This window comes from Hippopotamus amphibius, chromosome X (assembly GCF_030028045.1).
Source record: "Hippopotamus amphibius kiboko isolate mHipAmp2 chromosome X, mHipAmp2.hap2, whole genome shotgun sequence".
In the NCBI taxonomy this organism is placed as follows: Eukaryota; Metazoa; Chordata; class Mammalia; order Artiodactyla; family Hippopotamidae; genus Hippopotamus; species Hippopotamus amphibius.
In genome coordinates this window covers 33,767,761-33,776,739 of record NC_080203.1, presented here as the reverse complement: position 1 = coordinate 33,776,739, position 8,979 = coordinate 33,767,761, and positions in this window count along the sequence as shown.

The window sequence follows — 8,979 nt, the reverse complement described above, 5'->3', positions numbered from 1 at the left end:
TCCTGGGCATATACCCAAAGAAAACCATAATCCCAAAAGAAACTTGTACCATAATGTTTATTGCAGCACTCTTTACAATAGCCAGGACATGGAAGCAACCTAAATGCCCATCAACAAATGAATGGATACAGAAGATGTGGCATATATATACAATGGAATATTACTCAGCTATAAAAAGGGATGAGATGGAGCTATATGTAATGAGGTGGATAGAACTACAATCTGTCATACATAGTGAAGTAAGTCAGAAAGAGAAGGACAAATATTGTATGCTAACTCACATATACGGAATCTAAAAATGGTAGTGATGAACTCAGTGACAAGAACAAGGAAGCAGATACAGAGAATGGACTGGAGAACTCGAGGTATGGGAGGGGGCGGGGGGTGAAGGGGAAACTGAGACGAAGCGAGAGAGTAGCACAGACATATATATACTACCAACTGTAAAACAGTCAGTGGGAAGTTGTTGTATAACAAAGGGAGTCCAACTCGAAGATGGAAGATGCCTTAGAGGACTGGGGCAGGGAGGGTGGGGGGGACTCGAGGGGGGGCGTCAAGGAAGGGAGGGAATATGGGGATATGTGTATAAAAACAGTTGATTGAACCTGGTGTACCCCCCCAAAAAAAAAAATTAAAATTAAAAAAAAAAAAAAAAGTCATATACAAACAGTATAAAGAATAAACTAAAAATTGACTATGGTCCAACCACCCAGAAATGAACATTGTTAATATTTTGGTATATTCCTTTCTCATTTTATGCTTTTAGAACAATGTAACTTGATATGGAGACATATTTCCCCAGATACACAGAAATATAAGCTTAATATATATACAAGTGTTACAGAATCGTAATGTTATATAAATCAATATGGCAGTATTTTACTTAACATGCTATAAAGAACTTTCCCCCTAAAATCCTTAAATATCTCTTGAGAACATGATTTTTAAACGTTCCTTAGAAGCATATAGCATGGAAACATAATTTATTTAATCAATTCCTTATTGTTAGAGAACTGGCTTACTTCCAGTTTTTTTACATTTGGAAATCTTTGATCAACACCTTTGTCCATAAATCTTAGTGTATATTTATCTAAGTGAGAATTTTTAGGTTGATGTTTATGTACATTAAGGCTTTTGATAAATATTGCCAGACAGCCTTAAAGGATAAATTTTCAGGAGAGATTGTAGATTAGAGATTATGCAAATTTTAAGGCTTTTGATTAATAATGACAAATTTCCCTCCAGAAAGATCTTAACAGTTAACCCCCTCAACCAACATGTGAAGTCTGTTTGTCCATTACTTACATCAACACTGGACACCAGCATGCTTTTACATGTTTGTAAGATTCATAGGTGAAAAAATTGGTGACTGGATTTGAATTACGTTTATGATAAGTTTGGGCACTTTTACATGTCTATTTACCTTTTGTATTTATTTGTGAATGTTCTATTCACGTCTTGTGTCCAAATTTATTTTGTTATTCATTTTTTACTTATTTGTGGGAAAACATTCAGAAGTCTTTCTGAAACCTTGAAAATGTTACTAAAAGTAATTAAAGTATGTGGGCCGAGCAACTGGGTGCAGGATGTCCTGCTTGAGCAGCGGAGGAGCTAAGGGTGCTGGGCATGGAGACCATGGGGGCATAGGCTACCGTGGAAACAGAAAATTGACCCTTTCTGGGGGCACAGCCCCTTCCTCACTTGCACACCTCATATCACCCTGTTTGGCCCCGGAGGATGGCTGGTTAGCTAGAGACAGGTAAGATTCCTCAGGGGAGGAACAACCTAAGACAGACACTGTCGCAGAGGGGCCAACAGGGGTGGGGCATAGACCCTTACTCCTTCTGAGAGAGGTCTCCTGCCCCCAGGGCTGCGTTGCTTCCCACGCCCAGCTCAGATTGGGACCCAGGAGGCAAACAGAGACCTGGCCAAAGCAGCTGCCCTCCTTCTGCTGTTCTTGGAAAAGACCACTGCCCCCAATCATATGAGGCCTTTGGTTATTTCAAAGAAAACCTTGATTGTGGGACTAAACTGGGAGTGTGAGAACCTTATGCTATCTTGCTTCTGGAATGCCGAGAGCTCAATAAAAACAACGTGGGATGAAGCAGCGGGGCTCTTGATCCTAGAGGTCTTGAGTCCCCCGGTCCCATCTTTCTCTTAAATCTGTGTCTGTGTTTCTTTAAGCTTGCGGCACCCGTCATTCGCCCCGAGTCGCTGAGCTGGTCTCGGCAATTGTTTACCAGAAATCCTTTACATATAATGTTAATCCTTTATGTGTAATGTATGTAACAAATATATTTTTCCAGACTCTGATTTGTCTTTGACTTTATGGAGCTTGAATGCATAAAAGTTTATCATTTTTAATATAGTCAAGTATATGAATCATTACCTTTATGGCTTCTTTCAGTGCTTTTATATTTTTAAAAAATGTTTCTTATGTTGAGTCAGATATATTTTTACCTTTTATTCTGCTTTTTATGATTTTATTTATTACATTAAATTTTAATGTATCTGGTCTATGTATATGTGTTTGTATATATACACACATATATTTGCAAGGACTTTTAACTATAAAAAATTGGGGGGGGGGGTTTCGTTCTTGAACCTCATCCCCTAACCCCCTACTGGAGTTAAATATTAATTCAAAGGCAATTCAGAGGCCTTATTACTAAATAAAATGCAATGGTTTGTTATCAATCATGTACATTTTTTTTGGTGATTAGGAATCAATGTTTTAAGCAGTTTATATCATAGTATGATAGTTTTACTGTCTAGTAGTTTTGTTTTAGGAAATTGGTTGAGGGTTTTAAGTAAAGTATGTTGCACTATTTTTTCCCATTTAAAGAATTGGAAATATTGCAGGTCTTGTTTAGCGCTTTTACACAGAATATCTGATTTTCAGATATGGATTACTGATGTTACATAGAAGGTGACTATACCTCTTCAACATCATACTCCTATACACATCCAAATGTAACAATTTTGGGAAACTCAGTTCTTTTGTATTCATTGTCTGAGTAATGCAGCAATGTAACATGTTCTAATAATTGTTTCTTTTAAAATATATTTTAGGATCTGGTACCCTTTCCAAATTTTTTTTCTTTTTTAGTTTTGCAATTTATCCTTATAAATGAATTGCTTCTTGAAATAAAGAAAAAATCTAGTTATACTTTGTGTTGTAATTCAGTGAACTTATATGTTAAATTTTGGAAAATTTGAAATTCTGTCTACATTTATTCTTCCTATGAAGAAACTTTTTTTAAAGTAAACTTGTATGTCCTTTAGGAAAATTTTGAAGATTTTCTCATGTAGCCATTGCACTTTTCTTCTTGTTAACTTTATGCATTAATTTTTATTTACATGTATGTATATACATATGTATATATTATGAATTATTATATATAGTGGGACTTCATACATATGAAAAACATTAATATTCATAACAAATGGAATTTTCCTCACTATATCTTCTATTTCTAGCATCTAGAGTAGCTCTTAGTACATCTCATATTTATTCAGATGATTCTCTAGTTTTCTAAGTAGTCATTATCTATAAATAGTGATAATTTATTTCCTTTCCAATAATTTTGTGTTTGCTTTTTGCAACTTATTATTCAAAACTTTCAGAATTTTTTTTTAAGTTTGGAATGGGTAATGAATTTTGTCAAATGCCTTTTGAGCAGCTGTATAAATTTTTGTTTTTTCTGCAATATCTTAGTGATATTGTGATTCATTAAGTATGCCTAGTAATAAACCATACCTGCATTCATTGCAGAGATGCAAGTCAGAGATATTATTTGCTAGTACTTTATAGTATTTTTCATATATATTAATAAGTATGATTGTTTTGTAATGTCTATTTTTTCCAGTATTTGTTAAATTTTGGTATCAAGGTATCCAAATTTCATGGAATCATTTGAGAAACTTCCATTTTCATCTGTGGTCTAAAATAACTTCTATGCCATGGAAATTATATGCTACTTAAAATTTATAGATCTGTCTGGATGCGGAAACCTCTTTGATAGTTGTTTCACAGCATTACCATTTTTTCCCTACGGTTATTGATCTTCTCAGGTATTTTGATCTTCTACTACCTATGTTAATCCAGTCTTTTAGAAAATTATTCTTTTAATTTTTTCACATTTATATTCGTATTATTTTTATCAGAGACTATTTTTGTAGAGCAGTTTTAGGTTCACAGCAAAATAGAAGGGAAGGTACAGAGATAGCTTGTATCTGTCCAACCCCACATATGCACAACCTTCCCCATTATCAACATCCCCCAGCAGAGTAGTATACTGGTAACAGTTACTAAGTCTATATCGACATATTATAATCACCCAAAGTCTATAGTTTACATTAGGATTCACTCTTTTTTCTCTTCCAGTTTTATTGAGATACAGTTGACATACAGCTTTGTATAAGTTTAAGGTGTACAGCGTAATGTCCTTTTCTTTTTGGCTTCTTTTCCCATTTTTTAATGGACGTGTCATTGATTTACAATATTAGTTTCAGGTGTACAACATAGTGATTCAGTATTTTTATAGACTATACTGTTTTTAAAGTTATTTCAAAATAATGTCTATATTTCTCTGTGCTGTACAATATATCCTTGTTGCATATTTATTTATAACTAATAGTTTGTATTTCTTAATCCCTCCTTCCCTCTCCCCTCTGGTAACCACTAGTTTGTTCTCTATATCTGTGAGTCTGGGTTTGATTGTTTTACATTTTAAGATTCCACTTATAAGTGATAACATAAGAGTATTTACCTTTCTCTGTCTGACTTGTTTCGTTAACATAATACTCTTCAGGTCTATCCATGTTGTTGCAAATCACAGAATTGGATTCTTTTTTATGGCTGAGTAATATTGTGTATGTATAACATGTCATCTTTATCCATTTGTCTGTGGATGGGCACTTAGGTTGCTTCCATAGTTTGGCAACTGTAAATAATGCTGCTATAAACATTGGGGTATATATATATCTTTTCAAATCAGTGTTTTCATTTTCTTTGGCTATATATGAAGGAGTGGAATTGCTGGATCTTATAGTAGTTCTATTTTTACTTTTTTGAGGAACCTCCATACTGTTTTCCATAGTGACTACACCAATTTATATTCCTACCAACAGTGGGGTTCCCTTTTCTCCACATCATCACCAACATTTGTTATTTGTAGACTTTTTGATAGCCATTCTGACAGGTGTGAGGTGATATCTCATTGTGGTTTTGATCTGCATTTCTCTGATTAGCAACGTTGAGCATTTCTTCATGTGCCTGTTGGCCACCTATATGCCTTTTTTGGAAACATCTCTATTCAGGTCTTCTGCCCATTTTTTAAGCTGGGTTCTTTGTTCTTTTGAAATGGAGTTGTATGAGCTATTTATAAATTTTGGATATTAACCCCTTATTGGTCATACCATTTGCAAATATTTTCTCCCATTCACTAGGTTGCCTTTTCATTTTGTTGATGGTTTCCTTTACTGTGCTGAAGATTTTAAGTTTAATTAGGTCCCCCATTTTTTTCCTTTTATTTCTCTTGCCTTTGGAGAGAGATCCAAAAAAATAAAAATTGCTATGGTTTATGTTAAAGAATGTTCTGCCTATGTTCTCTTCTAGGAGTTTTATGGTTTTAGGTCTTACATTTAGGTCTTTAATCCATTTTGAGCTTATTTTTGTATATGGTGTAAAGAAATGTTCTAATCTCATCCTTTTACATATAGTGTCCTGTTTTCCCAGCACCATTTATTGAAGAGACTGTCCTTCCTGCATTGTATAGTCTTGCCTCCTTTGTTATGGATTAATTGACCATAAGTGTGTGGGTTTATTTCTGAGCTCTCTATTCCATTCCATTGATCTGTGTGTCTGTTTTTGTGCCAGTATCATGCTGTTTTGATTACAGTAGCTTGAAGTCAGGGAGCATAATACCTTCAGGTTTATTCTTTTTTCTCAAGATTGCTTTGAAAATTTGGTGTTTTATGGACATTTTAAGAATATTAATTCTTCCAATTGAAGAACACTGGATATCTTTCTATTTCTTTGTTTGATTTTCAAGTTCCTTCATCAGTTTTATAGTTTTCAGAGTATAGGCCTTTTAGCTCCTTGGTTACGTTTATTCCTAGGTATTTTATTCTCTTTGATGTGATTGTAAATTGAATTGTTTCCTTAAGTTCTCTTTCTGATAGTTCATTATTCTGATAGTATATAGAAATGCAACAGATATCTGTATATTAATCTTGTGTCCTGTAACTCTACTGAATATATTTATTAGTTCTAATAGCTTTTTCATGGAGACTTTAAGGTTGTCTATATATAATATTATGTCATCTGCAAATAGTGACAGTTTTTTTTCCCTTCCAATGTGGACGCCTTTTATTTCTTATTCTTATCTGATTGCTGTGGTTAGGACTTCTAGTATTATGTTAAATGGAAGTGGCGAGAGTGGGCATCCTTCCCTTGCTCCTGATTTGTAGAGGAAAAGCTTTCAGCTTTTCAATATTGCGTATAAAGTTAGCTGCAGGTTTGTCGTAAATGACCCTTATTATGTTAAGATATGCTCCCACTATACCCACTTTGAGAGTTTTTATCATGAAGGGATGTTGAATTTTATCAAATGCATTTTCTGCATATTGAGATGATCATGTAATTTTTATACTTCCTTTTGTTAATGTGGTGTATCACATTGATTTGTGAATATTGAACCATCCTTGTGTCCCTGGAATAATTCCCATTTGATCATGGTGTATGATCTTTTTTATTGTTGAATTCTATTTGCTAATAGTTTGAGGATTTTTGCATCTATATTCATCAAAGATATTGGCCTGTCATTTTCTTTCTTTGCATTGTCTTTGGTTGGTTGGTATCTGGGTAATGGTGGCCTTGTAGAATGAAATTATGGCTGAAAATTTCCTAAGCCTGCTGTTCATTCCTTCTAGTGAGTTTTTTATTTCAGTTATTGTATTGTCCAATTCTGACTGGTTCTTTTTTATGTTTTTTAGTTCCTTATTAAAATTCTCACTGTGTTCATCTATTCTTGTCCCTAATTCAGTTAGCATTCTTATTACTGCTTCTTTGAATTCTTTATCTAGTAAATTGTTCATTTCTGTTTCATTAGTTCTTTTCTCAGGGCTTTTCTCTTGTTCTGCCAATTGAGACAAATTCCTCTTGTCTTTTCATTTTGCTTATCTTTCTCTGTCTTTATGAAAATAACTGTCTTTGTGAAATAGTTACCTGTGGCAGTCTTGGAGGGATATCCTAATGTGGGAGCTTCCCTATTCCCAGTGGCTTGGGTGGGAGAGCTGGATTTAACATGAGCACAAGTCATGTCTTTCCTCAGGATTTGCTGGCAGCTATTACCTTGGTAGAATATGGGGCTAGAGAGGGAAAGGTAGGGCCAGAGCCAGGTGTGAGGTGGGGCTTCATCTGTCACAACTCTACTGCGGGTGGGGTCAGCTCCAGAATTGCTGGAGCAGAAGCCCTGCGGGTCAGGTCCGAGCTGGCTCAGTTCACTTTAAGTGTGTGCTCTTCCCCTCCCAGCACTAGCACCCTCAGCCCCAGAGGGGAGCAGTGCTGGAGCAAGAAGGGCCAGTGTGGCTATTCACCGGGGGTTGAGGCATGGGGTGTGGCAATGGATGCCATCAGAGATCTGATCTTACACTGGTGCTCCACCTGCACAAGTGACAGTAATGGCTGCCCCCTCCATCCTCAGACATCTCTTAGTGTTTGAGCCACTGCAGTGTCTCACAGCCAGGTGTTTTCCTGGGTCATGGCAGCCCTTGCTCCAGTGTGGAGCTGCGACACAAGGTGAATGGTTCTGGAGCCTTTGCTCAGCTCAGGCTGGGCCATGAAACAGGGTGGTCACAGGAAACCAGTCAGCCAGCAGTGCAGTTTCAATCTGCCCTGCTTCAGAGCAAGCAAGAATTCTCGTGCTCCTCACAAGCAGAGTCCAGGCTTCCCACCACACTTCCGTTAGTTCCACCAGCCCCCCAACCAGCCAAAAGGGCTTATCTTCCCTTTGTTGAATCCCAGGGCTGGGGAGCCCAAAATGTAGCTTGAACTGTTAACTCCTCAGGGAGGGTCTCCACTGTGTGATCTCTCTTTTCCGCTGAGTCTCCTCCCAGGGGCATAGGTCCCAACCTGATCACTTCTTCTCCCTTCCTACCTGATTCTGCATATATTCTTCTTACAGCCTTGGTTGTACAGGGCTCTTTCTGCCAGTTTCCAGTTAGTTCTCAGTGAGAATTGTTTCATATGTAGATGTATTTTTGATGTGTTCGTTGGGGAAGGTGAGTTCTGCATCCTCCTACTCTGCCATCTTTATATATATATATATATATATATGTATAAATTTATTTATTTATTGGCTGCATTGGATCTTCATTGCTGCATGTGGGCCTTCTCTAGTTGCAGAAAGTGGGGACCACTCTTCGTTGTGGTGCATGAGCTTCTCATTGTGGTTGCCTCTCTCATTGTGGAGCACGGGCTCTTGGTGCATGGGCTACAGTAGTTGTGGCACACAGGCTCAATAGTTCTGGCTTGTGGGCTCCAGAGCGCTGGCTCAGTAGTTGTGGCACACAGGCCCAGTGGCTCCGTGGCATGTGGAATCTTCCCAGACAAGGGCTTGAACCTGTGTCCTCTGCATTGGCAGGCGGATTCCTAACCACTGTGCCACCAGAGAAGCCCCTACTCTGCCATCTTGATTCAAGTCTCTAGAATTCACTCTTGGTTTTGTACATTCTCTGGGTTTGGGCAAATGTATAATGACATTTATCTACCACTGTAGTATCATAAAAAGTATTTTCATTGCCCTAAAAATCCTCTGTGCTCTACCTATTTATTCCCACTCCCACCATCCCTGGCAAACACTGATTGTTTTCTGTCTTCGTAGTTTTGCCTTTTCGAAAATGTCATATAGTTGGAATCATACAATATGTAGTCTTTTCAGATTGGCTTTTTTCTTAAATATGCATTTAAGTTCC